At 44.9% G+C, this 18,947-nt stretch overlaps 1 protein-coding gene across 3 annotated transcripts in view; it reads left to right on the top strand.

Annotated features, from left to right (window-relative positions):
• The window catches only part of LOC124776297 (NAD kinase-like), a 518,770-nt gene that overhangs the window by 257,006 nt on the left and 242,817 nt on the right, over nt 1–18,947 (top strand). The window lies entirely within an intron of this gene.

The following is an 18,947-nucleotide window of genomic DNA, read 5'->3' as shown; positions in this document are numbered from 1 at the left end:
CCCACACGGCTCCTGTATGAACTGATCCCCTTCCCCCACCTCCTCTTGTTCCTCCAACATCTCCGCATCCTTTACATTGTTCGCAGGGTTGATCCCCCCCACCCTCTGGTTTCCTCCTTCCTCTCCACCCCTCGCCCGTTGCCGCGCCTCTATCGCTGTATCCCTCCCTCTCTCCACCTCCACACCCTCCATCTCCTTCATCAGGGCAATTTCCAACGCCTCCCCCTCCCGGATGACGAACTTCGCCGTGACATATACCCTTCCTTCCAACTATAACCCGGCCTTGTTCCCTCCCCCCCCCTCCCCAGGGCCCCCTTCTCCTCTTTCCTCCTTCTCCCAGAGCGGATTCTCCTCCATCCCCCCCTCCCCTGAGACCCTGCACCCCATACTTGCCTCTCTCCTTCCCACATCCCTCCCTACCTGGCCCTCTTCCGAGCGACCCCCATTCCCCTCCCCCCATCTCTTCCCCTCCCTCCCTTCTTCAGGTCTCCCTCATCTCCTTGAACCTGGCAGATCCTCTGTATTGATCATCATCAGTGTGCCACGTCAGTGTTGTGTTTCGTGCTATTTCTCGTGTGCGTCCAGAGGTGTGATTTTAATTGTGTACTGCCTTGAGGTTCGCCGTCAGTGTGCTATGCCATCCGTCAACACCTTCATGCTCCAGTCATACTGTGCCTTGTGTTCTTTTAATCGTCGCAGAGTGTGGCTTTTTGTGTGTGCTACTTTTAAACAGTTTTTTTATCTCCATTTTACAGTCACCCCGTTTTTTTGTATATTGCCTTCCATGATGTTCTCCCTTTTGTATATCTATGTTCGCCTTCTTCTCTCCTTTGCTGTTTTTAAATGTCTTCTATTGTTTTGTTCTATGTCTTTCGGCTGAAGAGCAGCGCATATGCTGCTGCCAGCCCGCCCCGATGGGGAATTGAAATACAATAAAGAAAAAAAAAAAAAAACTTGTGATATAGGTCCAGTTTTGCTTGTTATTTAGCACTATAATCTGTTTTAGGTGCTTTGAGTTCATGGAAGTCCGAGGTGTGGGATTGCAACTACGAGAAATATGAAGTTGCTTACAAATGTCTCTCACGAGATGATGGATCGTTGAAAACTGTGTGTCTCAATAGTTTCAATCTGAAACCACTATCTTAAAATAACTGACTGCTTACATTTTGCCAATATCTTCGTGTATTCATTGCTTTCTATGAAAATAAAGGTCAGTTTTCTCAAAAATTCCAAAATTACATAATTACATTTTTGTTGTATTGTTGGAACTTTAAGGGTTAAGCGGGATAGATCAGTGTGAATGGCAGGTCAGGAATTTGTACCGCTACTGTCCCGAAAAAGTCTAGTAATTTGACACTACACCAGGTCGCTCGGTGGCGTGTGTGTTAGACTTCACACCTCCAGTTTACAAGGACTACTGTAGCACACGCTACCAATGACGTAAATACAAAATACAGCGCCGTACTCCACAGCCCATCATACCACACCTCCATTCATCCTAAGGTTTCCTCCAACTGAGCGTCAGTATTTTCCTTCATAAACCCTAATAGAATCTCTGCAGCAACCCTGCAAAACAATAGCCAAACTTTATACTGCAAAACCACCAGAATTTTAGTCCCCAGGACATTACAATCAACCCACTTGACTGAAATACTGAAATTCTTAACACTCCATCAAAAACTAACTTGGAAATCCGAACCCACTAACGATACAAACGAAATGTCGCAACAAATTAAAACAGTTTACTGGCCGAGAATAGGGACTAAAATCCGACGACCTTAATAATACATATAAGACTCTCGTTCGCTCCATTCTCAATCACGCAAATGTAGCAAGCATGTACACTCGTCCTAAATCCCACCACCCCACTAAAATTTATGAATGATATGCACCCTTCTTCACTTTCCACATCCGGCTACCTTCTCCCATGCAAATTAAGTTCCCACACCTCTTCAAACTCCTAGAATGCCGTCGCCTCTGGTCCTTATCCCTTAAATCTGAGTTCCAAGAGTCTACTGAACCTCCATCCTTGAAAACCATAGCCTACTGCCGTTATGACAATACATTCCTCCCTCCTTTACCCTCCCAGACATCTGAATAATCCTGCAGGTCTACCAGTCGTAACTTACTCCAGCCGCCACCGTCCTCTTGCCAAGCTGCGGTCCAACTTATCTTCTAACAGCTAAAGCCCCTCAGTCTGTTCCTTCTCCATATTCAGTCCATACCCTTTATCGCGTAGCATCTTCTGCAATGCCTTCGTCAACATTACTATTCTACATGTAGTAGAAGTGTCCACTATCACTACCCCACAGAGTAGAACAGTTCACCTTACCATCATCACGTCACCATAGTTTTATATCACTGCACAGTTGTTAACCAAACACTGATAAATGGCAGGCCACCTGACTATTGCCAGTCATCTCCTATAGGGTTAACGTAAAAAAAAAGAGACAATGTGAAATGGCGAACGATATATGATCGCTATTCAGATTTAAACAGCTTGTAACATTACTGCCTGGCCCACAAATACCCTCTGGATGAATTCCTGCCTCATGGGATGATTATGAGCCCCTGACAGTGCATTCATCGGAGGCAGTGTTGGGAATTGCGTCGGATTTTCGTGTACGTGATGTAGAAATCACGCAAGGTAAACTCTAGACTACAGGGTGGGCGATGGATAACGTTTCACCTTGCTTGTGGAAGCATAGTCCTATTAGGTAACTGTAACTGTAGCCTACATGTCTTACTTTGCAGGATAGGCCGGCCCCATCTTATGTGAAAAAAAATGTTTCAAATGGCTCTGAGCTCTATGGGACTTAACTTCTGAGGTCATCAGTCCCCTAGAACTTGGAACTACTTAAACCTAACTAACCTAAGGATATCACACACATCCATGCCCGATTCAGGATTCGAACCTGCGACCGTAGCAGTCGTGCGGCTCCAGACTGTAGCACCTAGGCCGGCCTCTTATGTGAAAAAAAATTTATTTTAGAATCCGATCTCCTGTCGGCAGTCATGTTACCGTTGTTCAAGAGAACATAAAACATGTTTAAGATCATTTACCTTAGTTTCATAACTAATCATGTTTCATAATAGACTAAGCAATTGAGTGTCATGCCCCGATCCATAAAATTCATGAACGAAGTTCGTTTAGCATACCAACCAAGCGAGGTGGGATGTGGTTAAGACAAATGGAGGTTTTTGGCAGTTTTCCTAAACTGCTGAGGCATTGGTCCCACTGAAAAACATGGCCAAGATGCTATCCGGCTTCTAGTGAAATCCAAGCTTATACCTCGTCTCTAATGACCTTGTCTTTGATGGGATGCTAAATACGATAGCTTCCTCTTTCAGCGTCCGAAATGCTGTAGACGTAATCTTTCAGTGAACAAACTTTACGAGACTTGTTTCCTTTTTGGATTGTTTGGTGAAGCGATACGATCCCCCACCACATAATGCTGTTTGGTCTCTTCTATGACGTAGAAAATCCATGTCTGATCGCTAGCCCCGATTCTTTTCGGTAGTCCTTCTCCTTGCGCCTCGTAAAAGAAAAGGAAAGTTCAGAAAAGCAACCGTCTGTTGTGCTCTCAGAAAGGCATTTCGAAACCCAATAAGCAGAAAATCTGTACTGTGATTGTTTAGTCACGTTTTCATGCAAAGCAAACCGAGAAATTCGCCGTTAGTTGGCTGGAAATTGAGGTGTCGTGAAACACCGATTTTCTCGAGTTCTTTCGTAAGTAATCTGCACCATTTCCATACCGACTTCAGACGGACGACTGCCTAATTCATAACTGACAGCACATTTTCAGTCAGCGCAATCGGTCTGTATGGAGCACTACATTCATGCTGAATACCGACAGCATTGAGATTCTCTGTCACTAAAAGGTGTATTACACAACGGATATTAAAATTTGCGCTATGTTGAGTCTAAATCGCCAGTTTTTTAGGTTCATTTTTTAAAATATTTTTTCGCGGCATAGGCTGAACATGGTAATAAAATTGAAAAAATGGTCTTTGTAGTCTGTTTTGATTTTCAATTGCAACGCTCATTTTGATCGACTATTCTAAGCAAATCAGGCATGACTTTTCCGCTGTGTATAAAAGTAATACAATCGTACGAATTGAATAATTTCTAATATTTTTTTAATTCTTCGACTTCATTTATATGCCGACGAAGATAATTTTCCGGGTGATGCTCGTTGCTCGGACTACAAGTACGCAAAGAAGTGGACAAGATAGTTGACACTGACTCGGTGAGGTGAGGTGAAGGTAGTTGGAGTGTTTGGTTGTCAAACACACCTCGAGGACGGAGAGGGGCAACGCGTTTAAAGAGGGAGTGGATAACTGGTCTTTATGAGAGCAGGTTGACACAGCAGTACAGTGCCCTGCACTTGCCTCGTACTCTGTCCTGCTAGAGGGGACCACAAGTACTGGTCCGACACTCGGTAGCGACTGGCAAGGGCGTAAGAAGCGAGGGACAGCCACGCCCCCCTCCCTTAGGAAAACAGAAATCTTCGCAGACCGAATACACGTTCTGCCGGGCCGCGCAGAAAAACGTGACAAATCAAAATGGCTCTGAGCACTATGGGACTTAACATCTGAGGTCATCAGTCCCCTAGAACTTAGAACTACTTAAACCTAACTAACCTAAGGACATCACACACATCCATGCCCGAGGCAGGATTCGAACCTGCGACCGTAGCGGTCGGGCGGTTCCAGACTGTAGCGCGTAGAACCGCTCGGCCACCCTGGCCAGCGTGACAAATCATTATAAGCTTGAAGTAAGCCAGAACATCCCCTTCTAGCAGTAGTTTATTGCAGGTCGCTTGAGCAACGAAAGGTACCTAACGACTGCAAAAAAGCGCAGGTCATTCCCGTTTTTAAGAAAGGCCGTAAGACAGATCCACACAATTCTAGACCTGTATCGTTGACGACAATCTGTTGTAGAATTATGGAACATGTTTTATGCTCAAGAGTTATGACGTTCTTGGAAAATGAACATCTCCTGTATAAGAATCAACATGGATTCTGCAAACAGAGGTCCTGCGAAACTCAGCTCGCTCTGTTCCTCTGTGAGATCCACAGCGCAGTGGACAACGGCGCCCAGGCTGATGCCGTGTTCCTTGATTTCCGTAAGGCATTTGACACCGTCCCGCATTGCGTTTAATGAAAAAAATACGAGCTTACGGAGAATCGGAGCAGACTTGCGATTGGATTGGAGACTTTCTTGCAGACAGAACTCAACACGTCGGTCTTACCGTAACTTAATTGACAGATGTAAAGGTAATATCCGAAGTACTATAGGGAAGTGTGATAGGACCGTTGCTATTCACAATATACAAGTATATAAAAAATGGCTCTGAGCACTATGGGACTTAACATCTGTGGTCATCAGTCCCCTAGAACTTAGAACTACTTAAACCTAACTAACCTAAGGACATCACACACATCCATGTCCGAGGCAAGATTCGAACCTGCGACCGTAGCAGTCGCGCGGTTCCGGACTGAGCGCCTAGAACCGCTAGATCACTGCGGCCGGCTACAAGTATATAAATGATCTTTCAGAAAGCGTTGGATGTTCTTTAAGGCTATTCGCAGATGATGCAGTTGTCTATACCAAAGTAGCAACGCCAGAAGATAGTAAGAATTTGCAGAACGACCTGCAGAGAACTGATGAATGTGCCGGCTTTGGCAGTTGACGCTGAACGTAAATAAATGTAACGTTTTGCCCATACACAGGAAAGTAAATCCACTACTGTACCGCTACACTACTGATGACAAACAGCTGGAGACAGCGTCTGCCGTAACATATCTAGACGTAAGTACCCAGAACGATCTTAAGTGGAATGACCACATAAAACAGATAGCGGGAAAAGCAGATAACAGACTCAGATTCATTGGAAGAATCTTAAGGAAATGTTACTCATCCATGAAAAGAGTGGCTTATAAGGCGTTTGTTCGCCTGATTCTTGAGTATTGTTCATCTACCTGGGATCCCCATCAGGTAGGACTGATAGAGGAGGTAGATAAGATCCAACGAAGAGCGGCTTGTTTCGTCACGGGACCGTTTAGCTGGCGAGAGAGCGCCACGGAGATGCTAAGCAGTCTCCACTGGCATACGTTACAAGAGAGGCGTTGTGCATCACGGAGAGATTTACTATTGAAATTTCGGGACATCACTTTTCAGGAGGAGTCGTACAACATATTACTTCCCCCCCACATACATCTCGCGTATTGACCACGAGGAGAAAATTCGAGAAATCAGAGCCAATACAGAGGATTATTGACAATCATTCTTCGCACGCATTATTCGCAAGTGGAACAGCCTCCGCACCGGCCGCGGTGGCCGTGCGGTTCTAGGCGCTCCAGTCCGGAGCCGCGCTGCTGCTACGGTGGCAGGTTCGAATCCTGCCTCGGTCATGGGTGTGTGTGATGTCCTTAGGTTAGTTAGGTTTAAGTAGTTCTAAGTTCTAGGGGACTGATGACCACAGCAGTTGAGTCCCATAGTGCTCAGAGCCATTTGAACCATTTGAACAGCCTCCGCGACACACCATTAGGTGGCTTGTGGAGTATGATGTGGATGTAGCGCTTCATTTCGTACACCTCTTCCCCTTCCTCAGAATTACTGAGTTGCTCCCGCAGCTCAGATCCGGAGTACTCCCTTGGTGGGTGGGGATGTCCATATCCTTCGCGGTAGCCGTTGTGCGAATTCCATCAATGTAGTACCACACGCCACGTGATTGACAATTTACTGGTAATCGCTAATGCCTGCAGCTGCTTACGATGGCGTGTCCGTGCAGAAGGATTCCCAGTGGCTCCAGGACGTGCACGTGTAAGATGACGTCGGTCCGACAAAAAGAATGACGTCATCTTCATTGATGAATCGCGCTGCTACCTTGGCCGCAATTATTGTCGCAATCGTGTCCAGTACGGAGCGAGGAGCAGTGTCCAGAGTATTCTGTTGTCATTGGACCCTTCACGTTGAGGTTTGAAACGCTGTTCTTTTATGTTATTGTTCAGCTTTCTGTATGTCCACAGTTACTATTTTCCCCACCCCTCCCTCTGACAAACATAACTCACACATAGTCCCAGTTTGAATGTAATGCCCCTGTTTCTTTTCCTGTGGTATGGCTGGCGTACCGGTAGATAAATAAACAGTGTCGGATTCGTTGTTGACAGCATATACTCTCAGCCTTTTACGTAGCTGGAATGTTTCCTGCAGTCGGCCAGGTCCCAAGCCCATTAAAGTTGGTCACTTCTCAGGCAAGCAAGTGAAAAGTATTCTGTGTTGAATATTGGTTGTAATTGTTAAGAATTCCTTATGCTAGTTTTCCTGACTGAAAAACTTGAAGAATGGTATACTTACGTTAAAACGTAAATGCTTGTAGTAAATTTTAGTAAATTTTTTGTTGGGGAGGGGGGGGGGGGGCGGGAGGGCGTAGCATGTCCCAGCATGACACCTCCTTCGCAGTGGACTACGAAAATGGACAGATTCATTTCATTTAGTTCTCTCACGGTGTTTTGCGACTAAATTTAGCCAAAGGGAGCTTGTTACTTTGAGAGAGTGAGTTCGTAACGGTTGAGAAACTGTGTTACGACCTCACACTCGTCCGCTGTGGTCTTTGCGCCTTTGCGATACGTTTCTCGCCAAATACGGCGCAGATAAGACTTAGTCAGTCGGCTCGAGATAACGACGAGTGCTGTGTGTGTGCACCGAAAGCATGCGGCTATCCGTCAGCAGCCGCTAGGAGGGTCGGGGAAACAACTGGACCTAACAACTACTTGCGACCGGGCGAGCTGACGCAGCGGACTCTCACTCAAGATCACCTTCTGGATACATTGAGGTCGGGCATAAGCGAGTACCTTTCTTCATCACTGCAAAATTTGTGAGGGGACTGATGAAACGGATGGCTCGTGCTAGTGTTTTTACTATTTTTTGGCATTTTAAGCTAATTCTTTAGTTGGCTGCTTATTGAGTATCGATACTCCACACAGTTGAACATGGGGTTTCGCGGCGGAGGCTCGTAAGTGTTTTCGTGTTGACCCAACGACGTCGTCAGTTAAGATGGCAGTGGCCACGGGATCCACGAGTTTGGACCGTGTCGCTGTAGGACACCAGCTGCGCGCCCGTAAGCCGCCGTGAGCTGCGCGTCGACATCTAACTACGGAGAACTACCGAGCACTTGTCGAACCGATACCACGCAGAATCGGCCATGTATTGCGTTCCAGAGGTGTATCAACGCGCTGTTAAGAAGGTGCTCTTAATATTTTGGCTCGTCAATGTACGTGTTGGACTCTTCCGGCCATTATGTTCCTTATTGGCAGCAGTGTCGAGCCTTGTAATGGTTTTCAAATTGACTTCAGCTGCAACACGTAGTTGGCAGACTCGTGATGGGATTAGTGTGACGTGTGCTGAATAGGGTAGAGGAAAATGATTTTCGTTTTCCCAGAATAAAGTCTTTCATCTACGAGAAGTGTTCCCTCAGGTAAAACCCTTTCCACGAGCGATTTCGATATCTCTGTGTCACTCAAACAAATTCTGGACGGCAACAAGTTCTGTTCTGATGAGCACTCTGAAACGAATTCTGTTCTGCAGGATATCAGGCACTTTGTAAGGTTTGGCCGACTGGCGATTGAAAGCGGGGAGATTATGCTGAGACGAGATAAAGGTTTGTTTTTTCTTAACTGCAAATTTTTAGTCTGCTTTTATTTAGTCTATCCTAGATTTCATCCATCTCAAAACTATCCAGGAGCCTTCATTATCCGGTGATTCGTCTTGTATTCGACCATAGATCTTCTTAAGGATCCTATTGAGCGCACGCCACACTAACCCCATCAGGAGCAACTAGGTGTTGCACCTCAAGTCAATTTGAAAACTGCTACAAGACACATAACTACTGCCAATAAGGAATATAATGGCCTGAAGAGTCCAACGCGTACACTGACGAGCCAGTATCTTAAGACTACCTACTTAACAGCGAGTTGGTCTACCTCTGGAACGCAAGACGTGGCCGATTCTGCGTGGCATCGCTTCGACAAGTCCTCGGGAGTTGAATGGCACCAAATGTATACGCACAGCTCGCTGTGGGTTGTGGGCGCGCCTTGTAACGGACCATAGATCTTCTTAAGAAATACCTATGGTCCGTTACAAGACGAAATCACTGGAGAATGGAGGATCCGGCATAATTGTGAGCTGGATGAAATCTACAATAGAGCAAACATTGTAGGGCTGATGAGAAGCAAGCGTCTAATATTTGCAGGACGTATCTCTCGGATCGATAAACACCGATGCCCTTAGAAATCCATCGATTTTACTACCTGCGTAAGAAGACCTCTAGGAAGACGAAAGAAAAGTTGGAGAGATAGAACCCGTGAGGGCTTTTTGCAGATCGGCATTGAGGGTGATGGCGACAGAGGGCACAAAACAGAATACAGTGGAAGATGAGCCTTGTAGCTGGGCCTGATCACGTAAAGTACACAAGTATATCTTACAAAATTTAGCAGCCTGCCCTAAAACGCTATAACGCAAAAAAGTGGTCAACATAAGAATGTGGGCTTTCGCGGGCTCTGCTGAAAGCTGTACCGGCAGCACTCCTGCCTGACTTCGGTGCTACGAGGACGTTGCTGACTGTATAAAGACGAACACAGCACTGCACCATTGAACCGTTCCACCAGTCACGTCAACGTCATTCAAAAGTCAATCATCAACGTGTATGGCAATAAAATCGACAACGGTTGTCCTTAGGTTAACACGAGGTAGACAATGCGCCATAGTGTGTAGACAGCCGCCCTGGAGAGAGCTTTAGCCAAAACATCGAAACGTCAAATCAGAAAAATCGAGAAGACTGGCACAGTACCAAAGCAGACGAACTTCGACCATCTGTACCCTACCAATTTGTAAAAATAGAGAGAGGTAAATGATCGGAAACGAAACCAGCTGACGACAGCAAAACTTGCCAAGCACGTATTTGCGTAAGAAAAATAACAGCTGGGTTCGCATCAAGGCTGACAGCAAATCTCGTACCGATACTGGCGCCACCAACGGGCCATTCTCGAAATGGGTAAGTTGCGCGAAATCAGGTCGCGTGGAGACGCATTCTTCAGTGTCGACTGCAGCCAGTTTGTGAGTTGCTAACGTACCCTCCAACACGAACAGGACGAGGCGAGTGAATGTTGGTACACATGTTGGACATCGGCGGCCGGCCGGTGGCGCGCGTTGTGCAACTGGAGGCGACGTCAGCTGGAATGCTGGAAGGTGCCGCTGATCGCCGCGGCGCGCTGAAAATGAAAGCTCTTTCTCCGCGCTAAGTGACTCAGGCGTGTGCTGAATCACGCTTTCGTCCAAGCGCGGCTCAGCGCTGCCGGCTCGACGTTCCTCAATTTCAAAACAGCCGCAGCGAGGCGCCACGGATCTGCCCGCCACCCACAGCTGTGGTACTTTTCTGGCATCTGGTCGCCCAGGTCCGAATTGTCAGCCCCACAGGTCACCGAAGCAACGATTCGCGGCGCTTCAAAGGTGGGGTAGAGGGTGACTGACCAAGTTCAGATACTCCGTTTCAGTAGGCATTGTTTTTGCAGTTTCCGATGTGTTCCGGTTCAAAAGGCTAACGGCCGAAATTACCTGAATTTATAAATAAGCAAGTGTAACAATCAAAGGCGACGATGATGTATTTCAGAAAGTTTAATATGACCATGAATCCCAGTTTGGGAAAAGAAAATTAATCACTTCCTGCTGTTAGTTTTCTTTAACATCAAATTTTTATGTTGCTCACAAATTGCAACTCTTCTAAAGCTTTCACGCTAATTAAGGCGACAGAAGCGTGGTCTTTTCCGAATGTACTTCTGACCACAAAGCGATTCTGGTACGTGGAGTCCAAGGTCTTTATTAATCATGCCGTTTGTGTTCTTGTGCTGATACTCCCATAGGCACTTCCTGTAGTGTCTAGAAATCCTGCGTACTCGGTTCGCTAGACAAACAATCAAACAAGTAGTAGTAATCAGTTTTATTACAACAAGAAAATTACAATACTTAACTTTGGCAATTGCACAGATGGGTCGCAAGCAAAGGGCGACGTACAAAATAATCAGTCTTCTCCAGTATAGACAGTCCCAATTCTGTGCTACGTAGAGAGTACGAGCGAAGCGACTAGCGTTGACGCTGCTGTCTAAGTCGCTATCTTGAAGCTGCTATTGAACTGGGCCGTCACCAGTCGGTCGCGGCGCTTATGTCCTCTTCACACAGGGGCCGCTGCTGTCTCGTTGTCGTCATGGAGGGAGACCCGGTCAGCGCGCGATCGACTGTTTTCCTCTCCAGCCTTCTCTTCCCTGTCGTTCCCGACTGGCGTACCGCGCTTGACCTAACGCCGTAACACTTCCACCCCTAAAGCCGTCGGTACACGGACCGTGCATCCGAACGTTGAGCGTGCCGAGTTTCTTACGTCATAGCGTGGAATAGCACGTTCGGGAGTCTTTCCGAACGTTCAGAGCAATATCTAGCATTTCAGATATTCCGAGTGCGCGTCTGAGCGTTGACCAATGAGACGGCACAACGTCACCTACGTCACATGCACGCCATCTCCCTTCAGCAGAAAGCTGTGAGGCGCCATATTGGCATTCTTTTCAAGCCTATAACGTATATATGCAGTTTCTGAGTACCGGAAAATTGAGAATCACTGGAAAACCCGTTGTTAACTGTGTGATCCGTTGCAATAAAATAATGAGAAACATCATAATCGTGGCAAAAGAATTATTGTAATTTGCGTATTATGAGAGTATGCTATTTGAAGGCAGCAATTCACTGAGGATGCACCCAAAACGCATTGTTCTTTTTACAGTTTCTTATAATTAAATTTCAGTCAGTGACGTAACTATGATTAAAGATTTCAGCGAGTGCTAAGATTGGTAAGATCCTAGAAAAGGCACTTAATTATATGATGTTGGATTGGCGTGGTAGGTAGTGTCAATGGTTGGTGAAATTTTTATGTTTGGACGGTGGTACGCGACTCGCCAGTACATAATTTTTTTCCTAACATTTGCGTTTTTATGAGGCTCTGTTACTTTATTATTTATTTAATATTAGTATATACTATAATTTTTGATGTTATACAAATATGTCACCTTTCTTTGGGTGTTCGATTAGCTTGATCTACAGTATACCTTGCGTTACTTGTGCAAGGCTGTTTTGCTCCTTTTTCTTTTACGGTTCGTAATTCACGTGTTGCAAAGATTCTGCTAATGGGCAGGAACAATGATAAAGTAAGACTGACCTTTGGGTTTTACTAAAATGTGGGAATGATGAAATAATGTTTATCTTATGTGAAGAAGTATTGCAAATTTATATCGTACTGTTTGCAATGGAACTTTTATAAGCCTGTGTCCTTATTGATTGGACATGGTATTTCCTTTTCGTGTACAATGGAGGACATGTGCATTTTAATAGAGCAACCGAGGGAATTTTACGCGCGCCAGTTTAGTAAACAGTGTGAGTTACGAACTAGAAACTTCCCGCAACAGCCGCCGGAGTGCGTTGCGATCGCGTGTACCACGTTGGGGCCCACGTACCTATGCACAATTCGCATCGTTTGTGAGCGTTCAGCAGCACGTTGAACTTAGCACGCTCAACGTTGACGTTCGACAGCACGGTCCGTGTGCCGACGGCTTTACACGTATTTCTTTATATCTAAACGATAAGTGATATACCGATATCCATAGATTTTGATTTTAAATTTTTGTAATGTAACGAAATATTTTCATAATAATTTTCGCTGCCTATTCACACACACTAAGGAGTTGAATTTCCAAAAACAGAAAAGCCAAATAAAATTTTTCATGTATTTCGCTTTTCCCGGCTGGGTCGGGGATTTTCTCTGCTCGGGGACTGGGTGTTTGTGTTGTCCTCATCATTTCATCATCGTCATCATTCGTGACAGTTGCTAGATTGAATCGAGTTAAAAAGTGGACTTGTAAAAATTGGGGCTTTGTATGGGTGCTGATGACCGCGCAGTTGAGTGCCCCAAACTAATCATCATCATCATAATAGATTTCGCTTTGAAAATGTTTTCATAACGAAATACTTTACATCGCCTACTTTACTCCCTCACGGGGCTAAATTTCCAAAAACACTGAAACACATTTTTTTATTTGCAACCGAGAAGTCAACTACAAATTTACTGTACTTTAGTAGTTATTTAATGACGATTTTACGAGGTACGTCCACAAAGTAAGAACAGATACAGAAAAAATATTTAATGTACAAAATTCTACAACTATTAAACTACTTTTCTAAATAGCTTCCGAAATTTTGTAGGCACTTGTCATAGTGTGGCCCAAGTTTTTGTATGCCTTCTTCATAGAAGGTTGCCGCCTGTGTATTCAACCAGTAGCCGTCAGAGCTTGTTCTGTAATGCGCAGCGCAATTTGGTAGTGGTCTCGCAGTAACCATGTGCATTGGTTGTTTGGCCTTGTGGTAAGAAATCAATCAGCAAAATGCCTTTTCTGTCCCAAAAAACGGCGCACATGACTTTTCGAGGTGTGAAGATTTGCTTAGGCTTAACCTTAGTTGGGGATGAAGTGTGCCTCCATTCCATTGATTGCCGATTTGTTTCAGGGGTGTCGTACGATACCCGAGTTTGATCCCCCGTGACTATCTGAGAAAGGAAACCATCGCCTTATTCATTCTAGCGTGTCAAAACTGAAGTGCATTGCCCAGCCGTTGTTTTTGTGTTGTTCAGTAAGAATTTTGGGTACCCAACGTGAGTAAAGTTTTAGAAATTTCAGTTTTTCTGGAACAATTTCATGAATTAGTGATCGTGAGACTTGCGGAACTTACGGTTGTGCTTAATCTTCTCTTCAATTGTGTGAACCAGTTCATCAGTAACCACAGACGGGCGTCCACTTCGTTCTTCATCGTGCACCTGATCACGTCCTTCATTGAACAGTCTGACCCCTCTTCTAACCATTGAATCACTCATAGCATTTTGTCCGTAAACCTCGCAGATTTTCCGATGAATTTCCTTTACATTAACTTTATTTAGAAAACGAATCGCAGATCTGATTTCACACGCGGCGGCATTTTCAATTAAGACTGACATTATGCAGAAGCACTACAAAGCACACGTCGGCAACAGCGATCTGAAAATGGCGTACATGTCTTCTCCTTGAGTCAGAGTAACTGCAGTGCTTGCTCCGAACTGCGATAGTAGCGCTGCCGCGGATGGAAATAGTAACGGAACTTACTTTGTGGACGACCCTCGTATTTTCAAAATAAGCATTCACCGATTATTTCATCTCTACAGAGGTTAAATTTTTAGACATGCAGAAACACATTTCTTTATTACTGACTGATATCCAAATGCCGGTTTTCGTAGGTTTACCTTAACAGCGACATTTTTTCAAAAATATGTTTCACCCTCTATTTCACCCCCTCAGCGATGCAGTTTCCAAAAACCTCGTCTTCATCGACGCCTACAGCATAAGATCAACATCCTCTCCAAATTTCAAGTTTCTATCCCTTGCGGCTTAGACTGGGCGATGACGAGTCAGTGAATGAGTGAACCAGTCGGGACATTGTCTTTTATATAACAGGAATTACTCTTGCAATTTCTTGTCACTGGTAGAACAGCCACGAGACTGCCCTAGCGTTGTTCTTATATAGTGTTGTTACCAGGTCTCGTAGGATATATAAGGAACATGAACAGCGTTAGACATTGAGCAATCACTGTAAAGGATACGAAGATACCACATACTCGTGTGAGACAGCGTTATCAACTCCTGACCAAGTTTGAAAGGGGTCTCATTGTTTATTTCTATTTGGTCAGCTAGTTAAATCGTACAATATGCACGTTTGTTGGATGTTCGGATGTGATAGTGGCCCAGTGTTGAACTGTAAGGGCACTTCATGACAGACATGCGGCTCCAGTGGAAAACTTCTGGCCACCACAATGCAGGATCGCCGTATTGTGTACCAAGCACATCGTAACACCTTCACAGCTGCACCTGCCATCCGGGAACAAGTAGTCGTAGACTGGCAGCTGCCAGACTAAGGGATTATCGTCCCATGTATAGGTTCTCGTTAACACCACAACACAAACAGCTGTGTTTGGAGTGGTTGATGACTAGGAAGCATTGACTGGTAACGAGTGGCATCGCATTGCGTTCAGCGGTGAAATGAGGTTCTGCATTATCCCAGATGACCTTCACCAGCGAGCAAGGCGGAGACTGGGGAACAGATCACATTCTTACAATGTTTTGAAGAGTTGCATTGGTGTTACTTCTGCTCTCATGGTGTCGGGAGCGATCGGGTATGACTTTAGGGCACGGCTGGTAGTGATACAGGAAATCTCAAGGCGCAACGCTACGTCACAGACATCCTGCGTCCTCATGTATTACCTCTTATGCGGCAGTACCGTAGTGCCACTTTCCAACAGCACAGTGCTCGTCCACACGTGGCTGTGAACTGCCCTGCCAGCAAGATCAGCTGATCTGTCCCCGATAGAACACATGTGGCGGCCAGCTCGGACTCAGTTCCATCCCAGTGCTAGTATCCAAGATGTCGAGGACCTGTTGTGGGGCAGCTCGCCTCTGGAGAGCGTACAGTGGCTGTATGGCACCGTTCCCAACCGAATATGCGTATGATGCGGGCCAGAGGAGGTGGGAAAACGTTGTACGTGTAAGAGGTCCCATAGTAAGAAGTCCTTTTCAAATTTGACTTTATTTTGCGCTCACTGAAATAACATAATATGTACTCTGAACACGTCAAGTTTCATTTCGTATCGTCATCCCGTTTTGGCTGCTACAATTTTTTTTTTTTTACACCAGATAGAGTATTTTACACTGTTATGTTGGCATATCAATTTTGATGTCGGGATATCGTTGTATTTATTGAAATATCGCCATGTACTAATTGTGTAACGCTGAAAGTGTAACGTGATGTCAAAGTGTCCTATGGCATGCTAATATTTGCTGCCGTTTTGCAAGTAGAACAATTTTGCTGCTCGAGCTCCATGTTGGCGCTTTCACCACGGTGTACGGACATCGAATGGTTGCAGAGAGAAAAGTGAGAGGGGAACTTGTTTTTCGTCATTTTTAAGTCATTTTGTTGGCCTAGATCAGTTGGGGGCAGATGGTGTTTGACCTCGACTCTGGAGCCAGAAGCCAAACAGTGGATGGGTGACCTTAATTTCCCCGTCATTTTTATGCCACACCATGGCCCTACAGCCATTGGTGGCGGAAGGGGGACTTACCCGACACGTGATTGGTATCAGTTTACATCGTGACCTTGAATATGTAAGACGCAATTGTCAGTGAGGTGTGTGGTCAGTGGGTGCTTCGTCGCCCGATGCCTAACAGGGCTCGTAGCGGCCCTGATCCAAGCACTGATGATTACAAGGAACCGAACAAGGGATCTTTATGTGATTGGTCATCACCTACATGTGACCAAATAATCTTCTCCGTGGTAATCAGTATCAGTCCAGAAAACATGGGTCATGGGAACTCATCTCGCACTTTTGACAAAAGCTTTGAGTTTCATGGGTGGAAGAAGGCAGGTTGATTCGGCGTTTTTAGACTGCGCATTCTGAAGAAAGGGTAATCTAACCTAACGTAACAATCACAATTATGCTTTGGCCGAAAGCTCAGTATGTAACAGTCGTGCCTGTTTTCAACTCACCGTGTCATGTTCATGGTGACTCGCGATCTACCCTTCTGATAATTGCTGATCTTCCGAACTGGAGTTTCCATTGTTTGATCTAACCTAACGTTGCTGTCCTGCTCTCTCCAGCAGTTGACAATCGTCAAAGGTTCCTGCCTCATGCACAGGCATTGTCCATCAATATGGGTATATCTGCGTTTTATCCGTTTATAACTAATTTTATGTTATTTTAATGTATCCCTCTAATTTATATCCTGAATTATATTTCAGCTGTAGGTCTGAAGATGATCAATGATTGAAATTGGTCTCCTTTCGGTACATGTACCTTGCGATCTAGATTTGTGGGATGGCGGGCAAAGTTTTGTTATTGTTAAACATTGTTAGTATTTTGTACTACGCCGTCTTTCTCACGCGAGCCTGGCAACTAATTTTGTGGTCAGCCAGAAGACGAAGGGAAACATACTGACCTTAGTTTCCAGTCTGCACGGCCACGTTCTGGTCCAGCTCACTGAAAGAAAAGTTTCTATTCTCCTTCTACGTAGCCGGATCAGGACTATGATTTTAAATGATAGTATAAAGTTCTATTTAATACTTATATTGAGTAAAGTTTCTCACGTACAACACTGGGAAGTTCACAATTTCCAATTGAAAGTAAATCTTTCTATTTTAACAGCAGTCCGACCCTGGTAGCTGAGTGGTCAGCGCGACGGAATGTCATACGTAATGGCCCGGGTTCGATTCGCGGCGGTGTCGGAGATTTTCTCCGCTCAGGGACTAGGTGTTGTGTTGTCCTTATCATCATCATTTCACCCCCATCGACACGCAGGTCGCCGAAGTGGCGTCAACTTGAAAGACTTGCACCAGGCGAACGGACTACCTGACGGGAAGTCTTAGCCACACGGCATTTCCATTTCTAACGGCACAACTAGCAGTTCAGAGGCGACCTCTACGGTACGTTCCTTCCAGATTGTCTTCTGCCCTGACTGATACTCAATTTAACGTTCAAAATAAATGTTCAAAATCAATTCTCGCCACAAAAAGTGGGAACAATAATCGTCACTTGGCACGCGGGTTTGTAGTTCTCACGGACTGCACATTAACAATTACTGTGGCGAATTCTAAGCGAACCAGGACGGTGTACATTCCTCGCGAGTTCACTATCCGTTTTTACCGCAAATACGCGCTTTGTCACAGTCCGTCTCTGACGTCATCCGAGGCAGAGCGCGATCCGACGTTTAACAGACGTGGGTCTTACAGTGGTTGAGTGCGAAGTGAACCTTCCTAGTGCCTCTCGGGAGGTACCGAAGCGGACGGCCGAGGGAATGTTCGTTGTCTACGGCTTTCTGCATACTGCAGCAGCCTCCGATCGACCGCTATCTCGGGCACATAATCTTTGGTAACATTGTTACAAATTAATACAGAAACTTCTTAATTTTTACATGTATTCAGGTAAGTTGTTTGAAAGCACAGAAAAAGTTTCAGCTCGCTTAGATGAAAACGTTGCCTTCTAGAATTTTTATACTGGAACCATACCTTTACTAGAACTTATATCGACTACTACAACTCTACAGTTTAGTATAGCTCTATTAATTGGTAGGTTTTATCATCTCTTTTAACCAAAATTCTCAACTCTTAAAATTACAGGTACTTAATCTGCTACAAATGGGTATATTTTAGTTACAAAACTGGTTTTCACTTAATTACTCGAACTATAAGAGGTCTCTCAGTTAATATTTTTGGGGTGAACTGAAGCATAAACCAAATTTTTAACTTTCTAAGTCCAGTGTTAAGCGCTTTTCATTTTTCCTAAAAACGTGGATTCTGGTGTTAATTATCGTTCTTCGGTTTTGAAACTTGCACCACGTATTTATAAGTTCTATAGGCACCTTTTGACCAAATTCTGGCCTTCTAGGTCTATTATTTAGAGCCACTTATTTTTCTCTTAAAACGGCATTTTTACGTAAACTATTAAGTCTAGGTATATAAAACTTGATATTTGGAACATTGTTATGCTAAACTATATTTTAACAAAGTTTTAAACGTAAATTTTGATTTTTAATTTCGTACTTAATTGTGGTGCAGTACTTGCGCGCTACGCGCAGACGCGTGTAAGGTTAAGTGGCGTTAGCAGTGAATTGGGTGAAGTCGCGGCACACTCGCTCGCCTCTGTATCTCACACACGATACAGCGCTTGCTTTGTTTCAGATATAATTATTTTCAAAGATTAGATTTTGATTGTTGATATCTCCAGTAATGTTTTCAAAAGTAAGCGAGCGTAACGTAAAGCCTCGACCGCGTCCAC

This window comes from Schistocerca piceifrons, chromosome 2 (assembly GCF_021461385.2).
Source record: "Schistocerca piceifrons isolate TAMUIC-IGC-003096 chromosome 2, iqSchPice1.1, whole genome shotgun sequence".
In the NCBI taxonomy this organism is placed as follows: domain Eukaryota; kingdom Metazoa; phylum Arthropoda; class Insecta; order Orthoptera; family Acrididae; genus Schistocerca; species Schistocerca piceifrons.
The sequence above is the reverse complement of the archived record's forward strand: the minus strand, read 5'-3'. Positions and strand labels throughout refer to the sequence as shown.